The 23,142-nt window shown below is 27.8% G+C and overlaps 2 protein-coding genes across 3 annotated transcripts in view; one reads left to right on the top strand and one right to left on the bottom strand.

The window, feature by feature from the left end:
* Positions 1 to 23,142, top strand: part of LOC116769214 (uncharacterized) — an 89,235-nt gene that overhangs the window by 41,145 nt on the left and 24,948 nt on the right. The window lies entirely within an intron of this gene.
* LOC116769296 (CD82 antigen-like) overlaps positions 1 to 23,142 on the bottom strand; it is a 44,818-nt gene that overhangs the window by 17,349 nt on the left and 4,327 nt on the right. For both annotated transcript variants that reach the window (XM_061526855.1, XM_061526854.1), the window contains exon 2: positions 11,267 to 11,343. The gene's annotated coding sequence lies outside the window, so the exon portion shown is untranslated. The remainder of the gene's footprint in view (positions 1 to 11,266; positions 11,344 to 23,142) is intronic.

The following is a 23,142-nucleotide window of genomic DNA, read 5'->3' on the forward strand; positions in this document are numbered from 1 at the left end:
TGCCGTAAGAAAGATTTTTAAAGAGAGTAAAGATGAACTCAGAACAAAGAAACATTTGAATTTCATGAGCATGTATGTCTTTAATATATTATAAATAAGATTTTTATAGTTCTCTATTACGATAATATTTACCATCCCGTGATATAAATATTTCCCCAATACCATGTAACCTGAACGTCATGGTGTTGCCATTTACAACCGTTTTAATTTCCTGCCTCGAATTGTCTACAGAATTAGCGGCCACGTCACTGTGTATTTAACAGACAGTGTATTAAATTCTCGTTTATAACCCGCAGCTTTATTTTACACTTTGTAATATATTTATGATATACTTATAATATCATCACCTTGTTTTGTGATTTACGTCAAGGATTTAATTAACAACTTAAGTTGTTAATTTTACAACTCTAGAAGTTACAACTAAATTCATATTTTGATTTTTAATATAAATTTATTGTTCTTATTAAATGTGTCAAAGTAAAATTTTGTGGTATAATAATAAGGTTGGCATTATAAACCCAACAACCACGAAGGTCATATATGATTAAGAGAATAAAAGGATGCGTCTCGTGTGTATATTGCCCTTTTTTATGACATACAGTGAACTGGCAACGATATTGAAGTCATTAACACGCCTTACTCCTTATTTTATTGCGAGAGCGCGTGCTTCTCGACTGCGTGTATCTTGGAAACTTTTATGAAGCATTTGAAGCCATTAAGTTTAATACATAAAACAGACAGACAGTTTGACATTCAATGAGCGTTCCATCCTTGATATCCACGGAGGGATCGCTTGGCTTATTGATTTCGCCTCCTATCCACGCAACTGTTCCCCCGTATCTATTTCAGGATGATCTGCTTTCTATCGCATTCATTGATAATAATCATATAAGAAGATTGATTGTAACATTTCTCTATTTTAATTTAAAAATACATTAATTATAATTTATATTATAATTCTATTTGTATATGAATTGTATTATTTGCCTTATATAATGAGTTATTAGTATGTAATATTTTAGTGTGAATTAGAATTTTGATTGTTTTGTTAGTTACAAATAAATAAAATATATCTTTTTAAAATTCGATGTCTTGTTTGATCTCAATAATCTGAGTTTGTTATTCTTACCAAGATTTACGAATGTTATATCTTAAAGATTTGTGAGATGACATAAAAATACGAAAGATAAAATCACAATATATAATTTTTAATTGAAGATACGTCACATTTTAATTATGATCAGGTGGTATCTAGTAGTAACTATTCCTTTTAATGTTTAACAAGTTCTCTTTTGGTATTAGAATCCTCGTATCACAAACCTTAAATATAAGTCATAGTACTCATAGTTTCCAAACAATACAAACCCTTTATCCGGAAACTATAGCCATTATTGTCTTAGATGTTGCTTTGGACGAATACAACTATAAAACAATGTTTATTGAAAACGAGGGTCGCTTTCAATAAACATCAATAAATAAATGATATGTTGTAATAATAAGTAATTAAATTTGTCTCCCTTTATTGAATGCAAATTGCACCTCATTCAACAGTATAACATCAACATATATTTCGTACATTAGTACGATTACGTACATAAATTGCTTGTATCAAATTCATCTTCATAGAGAATATTTAGATTAAGTCAAGTATTATCAATCCAAAAAATAAATACATATTATATAATGTACCTATATTACTCTAAAATGCAAGCTACATAATTAGAAACCACAAAAATAACACTCACTATACTATATTATATTATTTCAAGATAATTTTTAATAATTAAAATTATGAAAATGGCGGAGTGGTCTTAAAATAAAACGATAGAAACCGAAATAAGAAACCAATCTTATTTGAAGAATGTTTAAAAGACGTTACTAAACAAACCTTATATATTAATCCATTGTGCTAATAGAACTTGGAATGAAAACCGAACATTTACGCGAACCGCACAGAATAAAACACCAAAGTGATCTAAAAATCAAAAACTACAGAGAATTAATGCCATTTAGGAAAGTATCTCGAAACTCGTGTAAGATTTTTCCCTCGGGTTCCGGACACGTGCCAAATTTTATCGGAATACTTAAAAAAAAAATCTACTCCATTTTAAAACAAAATCTAAAAAATATTTATGAAAAGAGAAACTCTTTGAGACTTTCAGTTTTATTGGTGACAATTGAAATTGTTGATTTAATAAATCAATTACAATCCACAGCTGTATTATAACAATCTATAAATAGGGTGCACTGGAATGGAAATCCGCTCGTACAAACTTAACCTTCGACATTTTGCTACAGTCCAAGTGCAGTTAAAAATAACTAGAGTCGCTTTGTCCAAGTCATGACGACAACTTCAATAGAGGCCACGATTAATATCAATAAAACCTTTTTTTCATCAGTTTATATCTAATTAGTCATAATTTTATATTAAGCCTAATTAATTATTAATTATTTTTTTTTAACAGCAACCCAAAGCGAAATATAATAACCTTATAAACAAAATTATAGGATTAAAGACGTGATTTAATTGCGTATAAAGTAGGAGGTATTTCTTAAAACTTACAAACCTTTTAAAAAAGACCATTCATGCAAAATACGTATGATTTAAAATTGATATCGTTCATTGATTTCAATGTGCTTTAGTCTGTGTCTGCATCGTCACACTACCTACGGAGCTTTAACAGTTTTAGACTCCTAAAACCTCGTATAATATTACGTAGGTTATTGAATTAGAGACAGAAAAATAATATAATTATCCACCTGTATGTTTTTTTGCAAGTCTAAATAATTGATTGCTTATTAGAACAATTCACTATTATTCGCTGGACTGCGGTAAATAAGTAATTCAATGAAATAGAAGTCTTAATTTGATCAAAAGAGTTAATTTCGTATAATTTTTTTTATTTACAAAAAACAGTTTAAAATGTATATTTTCATAATGTAAATCGTAAAACAGCTAAGTCAATAAAATGTTATCTTCATAAAACATTATACTTATAAAAGATTATTATACGGAACCCAACAATATGTATAAAATATATAAAAATGCAATTAATGTATACGTAAACATTTTTCAGTTATAAAAATACTGTATCCGGCATCAAATTAAAAAACACACATACCATAAAATTCTAAATAATTAAACGCACGTCATAAAAAACGTAATGTTCCTTAACGTCGGTTCTATTTGGATTCTACGTATTTTTATCTAAAAATAATAAAAATAGGAAAGACGAAGAAAACATCACCGGAAATATTAATAAGGCTCTGCATTCAAGATTTTGATCTCGGAAAAATTCTTTCTGTTAAAACCGAGATAGATCGCAACGTTTACAACATATTACCATTTATTTTTATTTTATAAACATTTACATATTATAAAATATAAATATTAAAAAATATATATCAGATTAATTCTGTTTTTAAATCAACCATAATATTTTTCCTTTTAGATATCAAATAAAGTAAAGCAATTATGAACTCCGCCAGGACCCTGTCTGTCTAGTTTGCAAGTCGTTTAATATGCAATTTGAATCTTTCGTCATTTTGACGATATTTCTTCTGAGAAAAACAAGAAAATGATGTTTGAAACTAGACACTCGATCCTTTCTAAGTATTTATTATATGAAGAACGACATTTGAATATTAATGTAAAATTATATAAGTTTGTAAGTATTTTATATAAATTTTAAAATGTTTGTAGCATGATTTTGGTTGAATCAAATACACTGAATGTTATAAAACATACAAATTGAAGTATAGCATAACTCAAACGGAACTGGAATATAGTATAAACTTGAAATAAACGGAGAGCAAAACCAACTTTCCCCTTACGGATATATGTTTAAAAAGAAGTAAACAAAAAGACTGAACCTAGAAAATTTTGTATGTTGAATGAAGACAATTTTAAAAACGAATATTTGGCGAATGTCTCTCGGATCCACGGGTCGGTATTGATCTTAAAAACGATCACTGCCGTTCGACCCTTTGTACAGTACTCGAGTTTGTTGCCGACAGTCATGAAAACGCAAAAATAAGATGAAATATATTTAATTATATCGATCAACGGATTTTCAATGGGAACAAAGATATATATATATATATATATACTTAATTTATACAAAAAATATATTTATTACATATTTGTAACTCTACCAGTACATAACTTTTATAAAAATTATAATTTCTAATAAATATCTTCTTGTCCTTTAAATACTCAAAATTCAAACAGATTGTGCCAATATCATCAATGCATTAATAATTAAAATGAAAATGAAATTGGCAGTTAATTACTTTAAATTGAATTCATTAATTTCTCTCTATTATTTAAAAACGACTACTCAAATTCAAGCAAAATTGCAACAACATAGACTCAAAAGAAATGAAAGAAAACTCCTCGTACGCTTAACAATCCATTCCTACACAATTAGTGGCGCCGTTCAAATGTCACTTTAACCTTTACGGGGGCCATGAATACGGGATGGTGCTTGACTTTTAAAGTATGTCATCAGAACTCATTTAGTCATGAAATGATTTCCGTCGACTGAACATCAGTTCATTACTCAGAGTGTACGACATTCGATTTTAGTCTTGCACCCAAAGGTTTTCTAAAATAATGATCTCAAAATTCATGCTTCCATAAGCTCACATATCTTCAATTATATGATCTAACCGTTATATAAGTGATTTGATTGTTCATATAGTGCAATGCAATAAAAAAAAATATATTCCTTTAAACGCTGCATTGAGATACATCGCTGGGGTTAAGTATTTTTTTAGTTTATGTATTATAGAACCATTCTAAACCACATATTATGACAATAAATAAGTAACATACGGACTGTGACATATGTACCTAAATATGAGTAAATATGTAACCCTCTACGACTCCATTATATTTTTTAATATACTTGAAATATTAAATTTAATTACAAACTAACTTCACAAACGTTCTCGTATATAATCCTATTAATTATATATTAAAAAAAATGCTTTGAATGAATGTTAGGTCATGGACTCCATTTAAGAGGGGCCAGTCAATATTTCATTATGTGAATGAATCGCAAGCTAAAAAAACTATTCAAGGGTTCCAGTTATATTTACAAATAAACTCGCAGACATTGTTAAATCAATAATTTTGATAAAATTCCTACTACAAATTATATTATAATACCTACTATTTAGGTATATATTATCAACATGAATATTCAAGTTAAAACACTTTTTCATTGTACAAAAAATAACATCTACGTATTTATATGTCCTATACTAACATTTCATCTACAAAATATCATGATAATACAAAATAAGCTGAACTGCAAGGTCAATAAGGTTCAAAACAAAGGAATAATGAATTACTCAATATAGAATGGTGTGCGCCCTTGACCTATATTGTAATTCCCTAATCTAGCTTAACGAAACATCCTACTTCGTGAATTAGTAACGCTTTGAGCACTACAGCCCCAAAATCCTTTTAACATAATGCTTACGGATAAATTAATATGATTAAAGAATTTATTTATATCATTTTGGGATACTTTTTACATACATGTTCATGTATTGAAAACAACAGCCTTTGCTATTGTAGAAGAACACGCCTTTAAAAGTTTTTTTCGTGTTTAGTAATTAATAGTTTTATCCTGTGGGATTCTTGTAGCAAATAGTTCTAGATAGAGATAAGCTATTCCTAAATGATAGGTACTAACGTATTTAATTGAATCTCGAACAGGTCAATAGATTCTGTGTGGTCGTTAATAAACACTTTCTATTGTACTCCAATGGTTCAACGAGAAAAAGTTAAAAATAACTTATTTAGAATAATTATATATATAATGTTGCAGGAAAGATATAAATATATATATATAAAAAATATAACAAAGAGAACAATCATAATGATGTTATAAATCATAAATTGATTGTAAATTTATATTTAGCACGTGTGATATAGAAGAAGAAATATTGTTATTGGCTTTATAATAACACGTCAATATTCATAGCGAGCTACACCTCCAAGTTAATTTGATTGAAATTGCGTTTCAATCGATAGGTCGTTTTAATCTTCCGTAGTTTATACTACACCTATATGCATGCATAAAATATATATTTTTACTTACATATTTTTTTTTATAAATACTTATTTTTTATAAATAAAATAAACAACTACTTGGGTAAATATTAAATATATTACATTAAAGATATAATTTAAGTCGGGAGAAAAGTAACATTTCAGAGATGGTGTTACAAATTATGAAGGTCACGACCCAACGTCTAGATTAACGGTGTGGGAGTATTTGTACAACTTTAACAATACTCTCATAACTGATCACATGACTAATCAAATTCTAATTAAAACGTCAATGAAGCCACTTGAATGATAACAAAATACTATGTCGCTAACATCGTCATCAGTGAACGGAAAGATAAACAAAGTTTAAGGATTATATTACAACATTATAACTCATTTTGAGTGTCAGTTTTAATAACATATCTGCGGACATTTTGTAATTTGACACACTATTTACATTAATAGATGCAATGTATTAAAAACTTCTAGATTTGTTTTCGGTTTCACTGTATTTCATGCAGCTATACGATAACGTTTATTATAACCAAACGTATTTCAAAAATGGATTAATACCAAGTACATTTTCTGGTTATTCACATTCATAAAATCCCTCTAACGACCTAATTAAGCCGGGTTATAATAACCACGGCAATAAATATATAGAATATAGTTTTGAAAACTAAAACAGAATGAAATAATCATTTTAACGTTCAACTTAACAACTTTATTTGGTTAGTTGAATAATTTGTTTGCGTTAGATTTGTAAATTGATAAATATATGATAAGGAAACATATTACATTGAAGACACGTCATAAACTGTCAAAAATGACATCAGGGTGTCATGTACCGTGTAGAACCTCACATCAGTTGAAAACGAGTTGGCCGTAAATATAGTCCACACACGAGGGAAATTAAGAATTAAATTGTATGAGATCCCTTAAAAAAAATGACGCTCGCTTTAAACAATTTTAATTAAACATCGAGGGAATGTTACGGAAATTGTATACGTACAAGTTTTACAACAGCGTTCAAATAAAAAGGTAACATCACACGTGCTCTTAATTAGGAGCAATTTTTTTAATAAAATTCTAATTGTTTCAAACTAATTGTTTCGTTCGTTTAAAAATTTAATTACTGTGACATTTGTGTCAAACAAAATATAAGCACCAGTACTAGTTGCAATAACCAAAAATAGCACACACATTTTTTTGGCTTTTCTTTTATAAATCGTATCGGTAAGTTTTTGCATGGAAAATTAAAATCTTAAAACGTTTTGTTTTATAATTTAAAAGCGAGACGTTTTAATTTTTTTACGTAATGGTACACACGAATTGAAAGAATTCATAGCAAATTGACAGACGTTTGAATCACAAGATGTAGTTTTAATAAGAACTGTAGAGTTTGCATGTACTTAGTTTTCTCAAAGTCGAATAATATAGGAATTTTTTTCACATTTATATTTTATCACTACATAAATCTATAAGTAAAATAGGCAACACTCTGAATAATAAATAACATTTATATTTTATATACTACACGTCATTCTTTTCAATCTTCCATAAAACTATAATAATTGTCACATTCGCAGTATTTTTTTCTCATGTCCGAACGCTAGACACGTTATATTTCTTTGCGTGTCTATAATATTTCTTTCATTGTACAAAACTTTCTTGACAAATTCGTTCTTACTTAGTTTTTTGTTTTTCTAATACAACAAATATTTTTCTCTGACACCAACATTTAGTTTTACAACGCTTACGTAATAAAACGACATAAATGGAACAACTCTTTCATCGCGGAATCATTTTAGAAAAGGAAGGAAGAATATAAATGATTTTTAGACACAACTATTATTATAGCGGTGATGATAATGATTGTTTAATACTAATTAGATTTTTACATAATTTTGCAATGTATATTCGACATATAAGCTAAGGGAAGAGCTAATATCAAAGCTTGACAATACCATCACTCTCAAATAACTCTGGGGTTAGGTTGAGCGACTTAGTGGTTTTATTGTGAAATTACTTTTTTTATCTCATCAACTGTCACACACATGCACAAAGTTATATCCCTTTAATGACAATTACAAAAGAATTATATGAAAATAAAACTTGTTTAGTTACTAATTATAATTAAAAAGCAATAATTCTTTATTATCTATGGTTTGGTACGAAAGTCATAAATATAAATATTGTTGTCTAAGCCAGTAACAATAAAGTGACGTATTTTATCCACCTCATCAATATCTAAGCCTCTTTTTATCGATAAACAAACCTACTTACATAATATAACCATTCCAGTAACAATGTGATCGACAAGAATATAGCAAACGTATTTACTAAGCTTCGGTAACAGTTTGTGGACTTGTGGACCAATTAAAAGAATATTAAATCAGTAGTTATTATTATTATTCATAGAATGACTTTATGAAGTTTTTATGACACGGTGAGGTGTTAAATGTTAATAGTGAGAGATAGATATTACATTAACGTATCACAATGACCAAAATAGAAAGTGTCACCAACATTTTTTGGCAAATATTTAACTGTAGGAAAAATATACTACACATTTTTTCCATTAATTTCACAACGGTATTAAATTCTGAATAAAAATTTACTTATAATTATATTGGATATGAAAAATGTTGTCGATGAAATTGTTTTTTAGTTCAAGGTCTGTTCTCAAATTTATAAATATTAAAAAAAACATAGGATTGAACGACAATCGTTTTTTACTTAAATATGATTTTAAATTTATTTTTTATGATTAAACTATATCAAGTGATTCTGTAAGAAAATGGAAAATCTTCATGTTATAGAAATAATTAGTAATAACCAACAATAGCTACAAAGAACTACGAAGTGCTACGAACTGCTACGGGCTACGTTAAGTCTACAAACTTCGTAGATCATGATTAGATGTAGCCTAAGGATAAATACTATTGTTTTTAGACCTAATCTAAAATTATATTTATATTAGGATTATATTTAGCACATTTATGCATTTCAACTAAAATTCTGAAAATTTATTTTATAGTATCAATAGAGTATATTAACAAGACATACAAATCATCATATATATGTAATAAATTCATATACTCAATGTAGCTCACTTATAGAATATGTAGATAATTATTTAATAGATTTAATGAATAAAAAAATCTGTAATTCCCAAACTTATAAGTGCATTAAACATTTGTAGGGATTTCATTAATACGTCAATATCAGAGTCACGATAATATGCCAGGTACTTTATGACATTATAACGATGCAATAATACCGCCTCCCTCGGTTGGAAGCGGCGCAGAAGATCGTTTTAGACTTAGACTTAATATGTTATAGAGAAGAGTTCATAAATGTCAAAGTCTATTAAACTGTAGAAGTAGCTTTCATCGAAGTATCATAAGTAAGAGACTTATGAGTTAACGTGAAGCTGTTGTGTTTAGAACAGATAATAAATTTATATAATATAATTATAAAATAAAATAGATACAGTTATTATATTAAAGATGACTAAGTTAATATATAATCTATATTAATTTAAGTTAATTTTTTTTTTTATTTTATAAACGCTGTGTTTTATACTTAAATAATCTCCTTAAATCATTTGTTTATCATTTAATGTTAAGTTAGTACTGAAGTTGAAATATCGATGGAAGACAGTTTAAAAGTTCATAGACATAAACAGTATTCGAACCTAGGCCCCATATCATCACGTTTTAGTGTCTTAGGCAAATGAGCCACCGTGATCTCACTCATGTTGTTGATATATACTATATATATATAGTAATTATAACGTAGTATATATATATATATATTGTAATTATAACGTAGTATAGTAATATCGCCGTTTAAATATTTAATGTTATGTTTATGTCAGAAGCAATGAATAATTAACATTTGAGTAAAAACAGTCTAGTTATTTGTAACTAAATAAAAAAAGAAACGAGATTAAATAGTAATGTCGGCTACTGGAATTGGTTTTGCTATTTTATTATTTACTTGAAAACTAGTTACCACTTCAGAATTATTTAAAATTAAGATCTCGGTGTCCGTTGTTTTATCTTAAAAGATACCATTCCAAAGATGCTTATTTTTTAATCTTTTTAATGTAGAAGTTGGCAGTATTATTAATACTGTTATCCGCTTAGGTGTCGAAAGCCTTCACATATATACATTATACATACATACAAATACGCACATAAAAATATAATTCCACTTTTGGTTTCGCAACACCACTCCATGCTTTTCTGACCCGAAAAGCATGGAGTAGTTAATGATTATATATTTGAAGTATCGTAAAATAATGTATAAAATTACTCTATACAAAATTGTCCCCATTTCAAACGGGGCCGTCTGGTTACCTTTGTGAATTTATAGAATTAATTCTCTAGCAATAATAATTATTAAAAAATAATAATTTATTACAAATGAGGTCTACATGTATATAACTACAAAACAGCTATGTAAAAATTCTCTTTGTTAATTGAATACATGCTTAATTTTAGTTGAATGATCATATATTTTCCATTATATTAATATTTTTAAAGTATATACATGTATATACATGTCTATACATGTATATAATAAGGTTGAAATTAATTTGATAACAACTACTGAAGGTAAGGGCGCTTGGAATGGAGCCAAAGGTCGTAGACAAAAACCATCTATAGATGGAACCGTGCCTTATCATCAACACTGCCTCTGATAGATAGCTTTGTGTACTAATAAGTCAATATTTGAACTTCATTTTCGTTACCAACATGACGGAATTTTAAATGTCTAACCTCGTACACTTTATACTGAAGTGTTGATACATTTATATTAACAAGGTCCTATTCATAAATAATGAAGCGGTAGAAAATATACACACGAAAATTCGTCGACCTCGACTGTATTTGTGTTCATTAACATAGAACAACGAAGCTATTTTTAGACTTTCAGTCTATTAAAAACAAAAGTATATTTCCAACTCGACATTATTATATCGTTATGAAAACTTTAAGGAACAACATGTTTCATTGATGTGCGTGCCTTTTCATTGTGTTATTACTGATATTAAAAATGATTTGGTGTCGGTAAAGCTTAAATTAATCAAAAATAAATAGATAATCTCTACTTTAATCGTATAAGGACAATTTGAATGGTTTTAAAGTAATTTGTTTTCAACGCTATGATAAATATTAGATAGTTCGTTACCTCGTGATATAACTTTTGTGAACTGTGAATCTATCTTCATTGTGTGTATCCCATGCGTCGATGAACACGGTTCAAATCTGGAACAATATATTTGATTGTTGTATTTTTCAACAAATAAAATGCATTTCGCACGTACCCTATACAATTTTATCAGACAAGTATTTCTTTTTCTTTAAACATTAGTGTAATACATAAAAAAATTCAAAGGATCTTCACTTATTTTTTGAAATTGTTATGAAAACATACTTGTTATTCTTGTACAACAGCACACAAATATAAATTAATATAATACAAAAATTAAGAAGAAAAAACTTTTTGTAAAGAGATAAACAATACAGATTACTTTTAAAATTTTCAATTTTAACAACGAACGGGAAAAGTGAAATTAATGTTGAAGAAAAAAAGAATAAATCGCTCTTGACATACGATGTTATTGGTGTTGTGCATTTTTTATCCATTCTAGTCGACCGTTGACAGCTGGTCGTTACTGAAAAATGAACTTCTGACAGCATTTCGTTCTTTGTGAACTTTGCTATTTGCCACAACGACTGACAACATAATTCTTTAAGGTTTTATATGCCTTTAAAATTCAACTGACAAAAAAACTGACTTTACAAATCAACATAAAAAAAACAGTGAGCACTGCCAACTGTCAGTATGGCCCAAATAATAGTTTTGTTTTAACTGCACGTCATAATATTACCTTTTTAAATATGTATGTAATAATAAATATAATAATATATAATAATAATAATAAAATGATATTCTTTCGAATGAAGTAGATTTCGTGTCTGATATGAGCTTTCAAGAAACCACGTCCATAATTCTATCTGTACACAAAATTCTTAAGATAAAAAAAAAACAGAATTATTATATAAAAAACAGAATTTAAATTATAAAATCCGTATAAATTCCTTCATCACAATTTTTAACGAAGTAAAAATTTAGTGTAAAATCATTATTTATGTAATAAATGTTTTATTATGCTACACTTTTAGCCTCTTAAGTTAAATGAGAGATAATGATTTTTTTCATTGCAACTAGAACAAGCTCAAACAACTACACTCATCCGCTGTTTCTATTATTTGCTTCATTCCTCCGGCTTCCTTCTTATGCTATATAAACAATTGTCTAAGGCTTCCGTATTATAAGATTTAGTTATAACTTGACACATTTTCCAGTTTTATTTTCAGATTAAGAGAATGAGGCATCATTTTTTTATCAAATAAGCGACTACAGCTGACTATATTTTGCTCAATGAAATTATTACAGACTACTGTTGGTCAAAATACTCAAATACGCGTAATGTATAGTAGAAAAATTAAAAATGTTTATTACTTCCCAAATTTAGTGCTGGAAAGATATTGAATTAATGGATAATTTTAGTCTATATTGGTGTTCAACTTTAAAATGTGGATCAATATGTGTAGGTAACCAAATAAGTGTTGACAATAGTCAGTGTCGTTAATGTTTTTATTATACATTATACATTCTTGAAATAATCACTAGTAGTGACAACTCGTCTTTATTTATCTACATTTTCTAATAACATATATTCTTGCACGAAATATTGTATAATAATTTATTCCTTATAATTTGTAGTGTGACCAGAAAAAAAAGTTCTAAATAAAGCAAGTCAACGTGAATACTATATGATATAAATCTACGTTCTTCAATATTTCATTATTGTCTAAGGTCTGTCATTGTACATATTAATTGATCTTTGTCTATGGTAACTGTTTTTTTTTTATAAAATTTTGTTCAAAATTGGAACTTTTAATACTTTTTAATTATTACTAACATTTATTTTATTTGATTTTACAAAACTAAAACATGTAAAATAAAACCGATGCTTCATACTATTTAATTGTGTAAACTGTGGATTTTGCCCGAAAGTAAATATGGTTACAGCTTTTCCTGCATATACAATTATGTTTTAATTGTGCTTCCAGTTTCCCAAATAATGTTATGAAATCTAATGTCTATTCCAATTGAAAACTTCGTTGGATTTACGGTTTGAAAATATTATCATGAAATATTTATTGAATAGATATTGTAAAATTATTTATATGCTTTATATTATGGTTGTACATTAAGAATCTGCGTATACGTTAAGTATGTGATTAGATGAGTAAAATCATTATACTACATTTTTGTCAGGTCAGATTATGAGATTATCTACATGTGATATCTAATCTACTTTGTGAACTGGTTTCTTTGCTTAGACTTGTACTGCCTGTAAACCACAAGTCTTCCTAGTGTAATAAATTTGAGTAACTTGATAAAGTTATAACGATGGTAAAATACGCGTTCATGTATTTGTGTGTGTGCGTAAGAGTGTGTGGTTTTATGTATAAAATTGTTTTTTTCTTGTCCTATTCAACTGTCAGTTCATAGTTATTATAAAAAAAAAAATTGCGTAAAAATAGAAGAAAACTTCTGAATTATTAGATTGTTTTTTGATAGTTAATATAATAAAGCTTCTTATTTAATTACTTACATTAAAAAATATTAACATAAGAAAAAATATATTAAATAATAACATGAGCTGATATAAGTAAAATAATATTTGGAATGAAGCCCACGTTAGTAGCCATTGCCAGACAAAAATAACTAAAGCATCGGATAATCCAAGCGGAAATCTGAAGTCTCACACTATACGACTTCCTATCAACGTTGCTAATGATAAAGTAATGATAATGTACATACATATATCTAACAGTAATTTATAAATGTCATGAAAATATACGGGAAAATGAAATTAAATGAAAAATATTGTCGTTTTTATTTTTAATATACAAATAATTGTTTAACAATAATGCAAACATATATATTAAGAGCTAATATAACTTTTACCTCCCGCTCACTGCTAAATAATTAAAAAGACTATTTAAAAATAAAAATCAAATTACGTAATTAAAAAGGATTTAATTAAATTATAAATTTATTTAAATCTTACAGTTATTTAAAGATTACTGAAATATTTAGTAGTAAAGCTGGTGAAATTGCTCGTAACAAAATAATATACGAATAAAATCTCGTATAATGGCTAGAAAAGATTACAAATTAATCTTTTGAAACGAAAAATTAATTCAATTTGTATAAAATAAGGAAAAATAATCCTAATTCATTACTACAATTTTATAAGTCAAACGCTCTGAATCGTTAAAATAATTAATCAATGGCGTCGTACAACATAAGCCGAACGTTACACTAAATGTGCGTGAGATATTTAACTTTAAACGTTCTTATCTGATAAACATCTGAAAAAATATTCATCACCTCCGCATATCCGATTTACAGCATTTGATAAAATAACCGTGGATTAAACGAAGTGTGGCTTCCGGCGTACGCCTTATGGTCACGATGATTTTGACGCCACAGCATAAAAATAAACAAGCCCATAAAGTTGCGTGCCACGGCTCGTTTCACGGTTGTAGATAGATTTTATAGTAAGGTGCTATCATTTAACGCGACCTGAATAGACTATACTTATGTTCACGTAATATTTAAAATAGAAGCTTCCAATGCTACCGAAATCCTAGAGAATTTAACACAGAGAAGAATTAGTATATCCAAATTTTTACATATAAATCTGCGTCAACCCCAATTTGTATGATTTATGAAGTAAAACCATTAAAATTAGGATTGCTTCCGCAGACGACAATAACTCCTACTTAGGTGATTTTCCCACTTGGTCGGATAATGTCGCGTTGCGCCATCATAGCGGTGGTGGTTCGCATCATGGGGATTCGTTAGGGTGGTGCCCTGACCTTTCGAATGAACCAGATTCTGACCGGGAATGGTTATTTCGGAAATTATCTGTGTCACATCCACCGAGGCACCAAATTGCGGTTGCCTGGAGGACACGCTACCTACGTATGTTTGAGAACGATTTGTTCAAAGTAATTGTAACACAGCGAACCTGTTCCTGAAATAAAATATCGCCTAAAATAAGACTGTTATGCTAATACACACTAAATAGTGCTAAAGAAATAGATATTATTCCTTCCGTTAGCTCCCATTTCTTTGTATATTAAGTCCACGAAGATTTTATTTTATTTTAAAACATATATTGAACGAATATATGTATGTTTTACAAAAAAAATATATTCACTAATAAATATTCTACGTCGTTCTTTATAAGAACAAGAATTATTCTTACGTAACTTAAATTGAACCATAATTTATCTGTGTTCATCTAATAAACTAAACCCCACAGTTAGTTAAAGTATAGCAAAACAGTAGCTTAGTTACGTTCTATATACTCATTCATCCGTTTATTCCACTTAGTCCATCATTACACACATTAAAATCACGATTTGTATCAACCTTATAATATTTTTGTAACGAATACTATGATTATATTTGGTTAAAAAGTCAATTATCCCTATAAGAATAAACCGCAAAAAATTTTTTTTTTTTTAAAGTGACGTTGTTAAACTAAAAAGGTATTATAACGAAAGAGTTTTTACAATATCTCTTATAAGTTATAATTATGTGAAATGAAGAATTGCTAAATATTAAAAAAAAAAACATTTAATGTTAATTTAATATGAAAAACTAATATATTAGAACTAATTGTGTATTATTAACTCACAATTAATATCTATTACATACAATAAGTTATGAAAATGTATTTATTATATACAATAAGTTATAAATAAGATGACAAAGTAAGTAGTTATATATTTTATTTCCGACTTTAATATATAAATACGTCACTTTATATAAAATTTACTGTTACTTCGATGACAATAATAAAATTAAACACTTATTTTATATTATTTAACTCTCAAATTGAGAGAACCACATTTTCACTTTGACATCAATTCACAATTTTTTTTAGCCATACATAAAAAAGAAAATAATTATTTTATACAAAAAAGTGCATAATATTTGAGAAAATACTAAATTTTTATTATTAATTTGTTCAAATTTGGAGTATTTATTTATTCTATGAACAACAAGTCTGCAAAAAATGTCTGATTTGTACGTTCGTTGTGTCAAGGATGGTAAGTTTATGAAAATAGTTACAATCAACAATTATATGAACCATTTATGTTATTTAGAACATGCGATCATCAATAACAAAACATATTTAAGGATAACATTACGCTTTATTTATTAAAATCCTATAAATTTAATTTTATGATACATTCAAGTAATGTCATATATTTAATAAAACCTCAATAGTGTTTTCAGAACGTTTATAATATAAACAGAAATATTCAAATACAGATTATATATACACATATTTAAATATTATACGACCTCTTAATCATTTATATTTGTATGTTACAACAAAGCTTATTGTAAGATAAATGACCATCCGGTATTCATCTGAATACCTTACGTCATTCTTCACGTAACAAACGTCTCCAGTCCACATGTAACCTTCAAAAGGAAGAGTGGATCGAACCTGATTTCACAAGCAATGCAAATTCAATAACTATTAAATTCACCAATACCCACGGTATGATGCACGTCCAAGACGTTCACTAATTATAATAAAAGATCAAATACCATTGACAACTTAATTAATTCTATTTATAACTATAGTATAGAATAAAATAAATATAGTCTTAATATTTCTATAGTTGTATTTATAGTAACAGTTGTAACTTTTCATAGTAACACCTATGTATGCGTTAAGATAAAAAACAATTAAGGTGTGAATTTTTCAATAACATTTTAAAAAGACATTCTGTTTTTATTAAAGTCGAGAGTTAACCTGAAAATTCACGGAACTTGGCATAAAGACTGCAGTAATTTACTCTAGCAGACAATTTCAAGTTTATGGCGCTGTACTTAATTTTATATTAATTTGGTAACATGACAGATGAAGACGTCCTAGTTATTTTTTATGTCACTCCGGAAATATAGTAGAAGAGGAGGTATCATTGTAGGCATTGTTATGTTTTATACTTTTTTATTTTTGTATAGACTATAAACATCATTAACGATTTTACTGTTTGATAAATTTAAAAATACTCTGTCATTTTTGTTCAAAATAAAATAATGCTATTCTGTCACCTGCGATATGTTGTATGCCATTCTCACGGTACATACATATATAGGTGGCCCAAGACAAATCAGGTTCCAAAGTTAATTCCTCCAAAGTTTTGTCTTCACATCTTCCATACCACATTCCCACCAAACACTCTTTTTCCCTCGATCCTACAATTTGTTGTGAGTTTCGTAAATGTGAAAATATTATGTTTTATATTTAACTCCTTCAGAAAGTAAATTTTGATTACATTTTTATTTGAATTTCGACAAACGACACATTTTAATGTTACGTTATCGATAATTTGTAAAACTTCGAACAAAAACTCTGTCTTTATTTTATATGTTATCAAATATTCACTTAAATATCGTAATCTTCTGTCATTTAAAACATTTTATTGAGTCCGTCAAGCTCTAATAATTACGTATAACGAATACCGATTTCGTGGAGAGGGTTGTGATATTGAGGACACCCGTATTCAATGTGTAATCAATATGTGTCAATTCTCATTTAACATTTATACATACAGACCGTTTGAAGTATTTAACAATATATATAATACATTACAGGTTGATAAAAAAGAAAGTTATTTTCTTTCGTATAAGAATAACTCGTAGATTGATATAAATATTACCTCCGCAAACGGGAATGCATCTGCGAAAATCATTGAGTCAGGAAAATATTATTTAGAATAATAGTAATAAAATTTTGATATAAACAGCCAAAATAAATACAGAAGGAAATCTTTATTATCTGTGCGTCGATATTTACTTCTATTATTATTCTATTTATATTTTAAAACAACAATATATGATGTTTTTCTTCTGAGCATTGCCAATCAAAAACATCGAAAGTTTCCTACATGTATATCGAGTAAAAGAATTTACCTATTTGACAAAATTTATAAATAAATTTTTGGTTGTGTAGCGTCCTAAAAAAAAATCTTGTTAAATTTTTCACAATAATTAATCCGCAACTAATAGATAAATGTTCAGAATTCATCAAACATTTTCATAGCTCTGATGTTATGTTCGATGCTTGTCATGTTTTATTTCAACGATGCCAATACTATTATTTCATGCAAAAAATGATAACAACTGATAGCAATTAAATTCAATAAAGCAATCACATCAAAGCGAACAAAATAGTTAGAGAATATCCAAATGAAAAAAATGTTTAAGAATAAATAACTGTGGTAATAAACTTTTAAATACATTACACTTAGCAAGTAAAGTGAAATAAAATTAAAAACTTTACATTATTTACGTTAAATATAAACGAAAATCAGAATTGTAGAAGTGATATCTCTTTTGCAAATCTCAATCTTTGATAGAATCTTAGAACAATATTCAGGAGAACTTAACTTTTGCAAAATAATTCAATGTAAGTTTAATTATATTTTCTTTATTTATGACGACATACAAATAAAATCTATAGAAACTATATATATATATATATATGGCAGAATCTTGGGTGACATTTTAAAACAGCTGAAAAAACATAGAAAAAATCTGTTAGTGTCTGTTTTGCTTATACATGTGATATAATTAATTTCAAAAATCTTTTCGAATAAATATATTTATAAAACTTAATATATTATTAATAATATAATAGAATTTGTTATATTCTAAAAGTTAGTGACGGTTAAATGTAAATATCTTATTAATTTAATAAATTGTTATTATTATATATATTTGTACAGAAATAGGTATTGACCTCGTTTTAGTATATGATAAATAGGATGTATCGAGCCTGACAACTTAATTTATTGGAGAATGTGTTACGTCCCTTCTACCCTTTTCTATTCGTATGAAAGATGTCTCATTCTAACCTATTGACATAACGTGAAGTAAGATAAGATTACTCTTTACAATAATGTTCGTCCTATTTACATGGAATGTATTATGATTAAGGGTAACTCATTTCAGCCCTTCGTAGGAGTATTTTCTCATCCTTTTTCAAAGAGTTTTCTATCTTATATATAGTTGAGGAAGGATGAATATGCCTTCATTCCTTTTGGACGTTCTCAGATGATTAAAGCATACCTCCCAAGTCCCAGCCAGAGGGAAGACGAGGCGAGTTCGCTACGATTGACTTAAGAAGTCATAGTATACAATATGTTGAGATAATTATATTACAGTAACTATGAGAGTATTTTATGCGCTTGATAAATACATTTAGTTACACTTACTTAAGACATGGAATCAAAGTGTTTTCAGTTAATTGTTGTATGAAGACGCAAAGTGGTGGCGATTAAGCGCAGCAAGCGATGAACGCTGGCTTGGCAACCTTCCAACTGCCAACCACGCCGTGATGCGGCACTTTAGTTCTGGTTCATACAATAAATACACCCACAGATTGATTGTAATAATTGCTACAGAATTTTCCTACATTTTTCTCTTTAAATACATACATATTTATATTTTTCAACACAGCAATAGGGAAGTAAGGTAAATGGTAGCCGATATCTTAGTATGAATAATTAATATTATATTATCTTATTAATTTTCTTTTGATTAAAAATTCCGTGACTATCAATTATTTATTAATGATTTATATAAAAAAAGGACAAAAATTAAATGTCTTTTCAATTTAAACAATTTTTTTTCATTCAATATAACATGATATCATAAAGATGTAATAATTAATCTATTCTCACGTATTCGACAACAAGGAAAAGATCCAATGAAAACATCCAACGCTAAGATGAGCTCACAATTTGAAGTCACAGAACATACATAAATCTTAGCCATAGGAAATATCTCGTCTTTTGTTGATGCTGCGTGGGCGGAACTTACAACAGGCCTTATCATATCAAACATTAAGTTAGTGCTCCAGTTAAATATAACAATACGCTATGTAATATTATGGGAAAATCATATTCTGGTCTCGAAGACTTTTCATATTTTGTGTCAAGCTCAATTTATTTTCATTTGTATATTTAATTGAATCTGTCCTAATGGGAAGGGATTACCCAGAGAATTACATTATTAGTTCAGCCACAACGATATTAAATTTATATAGAATTACTTTTGACTTTCTGTGAGCTTAAATAAGTTTCCACGATGAAACTTAAGGGATCATAACGTGGCTGGTAGCCAAAAAATGTCTTGGCTTCGTACATTATAAGTTACTTCTACACTTCTTCAGATTCATATTTTGCTATCGATTAATTTTATATAAAAATTATATTATATTTTTAAAGTTTGAATATCATGTTTTAGATATCATCAATATGTGTACATACATAATTAATAAACGTAACATATAACATGGACGATGTAAAATATGTTATATTAAAAGTATATTTAAACACTCACTAGAAAGATGAGAAAGTTAGACAAAAATTTTACAAGCACGCGTTTTCTAAGGGGATATATTAATCCATCGTGGTTATTTTTCTAGTGAACCTCAATTTACCCGTATCCAATAACTTCGATCTTTTTTATGTTAACCCAAAAACACCAACTGGGCTCAATTTAAAGGATAATACTCAAATATTCGAACGAAACAATTATATTTTTAACTTTGTAAACATGAAAATGTATACTAGATGTGGGATTATTGTTGTTTGTCCGTAGATATTATAAAACAATGTATGTGATAGGATTTGCCAAAACTTATAAACTTATAATTTTGATATATATGTGTTAAATTGTATTTTTGTTTTTGCTGTCAGACTTCAATAATTGCTATCTGTATTGTCACAAGAAATTGTCTTCATGCATAACATTATATTTTTCATAAACTCCACATAGCTCATACGAAAAATAGGCGGAAGAATCGAAGCGGTAATGCTATTTATTACTTTCTTATATATTATATATATATATATATATATATATATTCAATTTACGACCTCTTTAATTTGTAATCACCTTGCAGAATTTGATAACGTTCAATGCTAATAACAGAAATATCAGACAACTTTTTTTGGCCACAGAGGAACATCGATATCATAATTTAAATAAGGAAATAGGTCAAAGCCATAAAAAGGAATCATGAATCCTACTCATATTATAGACGAGAAAATTTGAAATGTACATATATGTTATCTGTTAGATTTTTAACAAAACCAAAGTATACATTTAAATAAATATAATATTAATAATTTTCATTACATGCTACACCGACTAAGTAGTATCGTACAATATAATTATAAACTAAAGATCATTAGCAAGAAATCACCAAGAAGGTTATTACTGGAGGTAGAATATTAATATAATATATAAGCTCCATCATCGAGTCCTCAAACACAGAATATGAATTTGTTTCTTTGTTTCGATATGCTTAGCACACGTTCGCATCCTCGCACTACGTGCGGAGAGTGTCCAGTTTTCCATTCGATAACCTACAATAATATACTGTATTAAGATTTATAAATGGAAAACTTAACTCGCGATTTTGTATGTGCCAATGAAAACTTAAGTTAAGCATACAAAAAATACCTCGTTTTATAAATGTATTATACGAAAGTATAATAGTAATTCTCTTGTTATTATTCTCGTATTATTTAAAGAAAAGTATTATAATTATCATATCATATAAAAAAAATTAATTTCATCTATAAAATATGTGCAAACAATATCAATAACGTTAGCACATTTAATATTAACTCTTTAAGTTTTGCATTTCCAAGAGCTTTTAAATTTTAGAAGCGCATTAATGTAAATAATTAAAAATAAACTTCGATATAAATTGCAGTAGTAAAAATATTATTATGACCAGGTGTTGTTCGACCCAGAATGATAACAAATAATTCTATAATATTAAACTTAATGTTAAATAATAAAAACGTTTTAAAAGAAAAATGCAATAACAACCGTTGAAAATTGAAGACGAAAACAATATAATTTTTCAAAATAAAACAGAGAAGAACCAATAAATAGATCAATAAACTAAAATAAAAAAGTTAAAATCTCTAACCAAATAACTGAAACGTTACGCTTATCAAATAAATTATTATAAATGTAACCGTTTCAAATTTAGTAGGCATTATTATAAGTAGCTGTTGGTGTCTTTTTCACCCACAAATATTTAAGTACGACGGATAGGTTAACATTTGTTCATACATGGACACAAGAAGTTGCTACCCAAAATGTGTTGTTTCACCAGGAGCTATAAGAATATGGGGGAGAAATGGAATCAAACTGACAGAACCAGAGACGTTTAGATTTTCGTCTAAAATAGTTGTAATTGATCCGGGAAGGTGATACAGCATCAGTCTAGCTTACACACATGACCTGAACGCCACTAACCGCAATTTAAAACACTACAATAAATAAAATCCCGTGGTTCTTTCATTTTCTCCACTAATGACGATTTTTGGTGTCAACGAATTCCCCAACATAAAATATTAGGTAAACAGATATAGTTTTACGTCCGTTACCGAAATAAGCAATTAAAATCTATTTAACATTCCGACACATATATTTTTTTTACATTAAAACAAATTGTTGTGATTAAATGTTATAGTCATCGCTCCATCCATATTGATTCAAATTACTTCAACTGCATCACACAGTGTATATAAATTTAAATTTTCATAAATCTTGACTTTCTTTTGATATTTTCGCTAAAGAATAAATAACAGAAATGAAGCTAGAAGTGACAGAAGACCTGTCAGTAAAATGTGACAACTCTCCTAGAGTAATATTTTTACCTGTCTCTAAAAATTTTAAACTGATGAAATGACACTGAACGTGATGATAAGACTCACGTACCAAAGAATTATGAAATAAAATTGACATTAATAATTTTAAAATAAAAAACTAATTAGACAGACGAAATAAATCGAAAGGCATTTAAAACTTTTTAATAATAACTTATAAGTAGTATGTTGTTGTTACAAATTATACAGTGTAAG

This window comes from Danaus plexippus, assembly GCF_018135715.1.
Source record: "Danaus plexippus chromosome 3 unlocalized genomic scaffold, MEX_DaPlex mxdp_30, whole genome shotgun sequence".
Lineage (NCBI taxonomy): Eukaryota > Metazoa > Arthropoda > Insecta > Lepidoptera > Nymphalidae > Danaus > Danaus plexippus.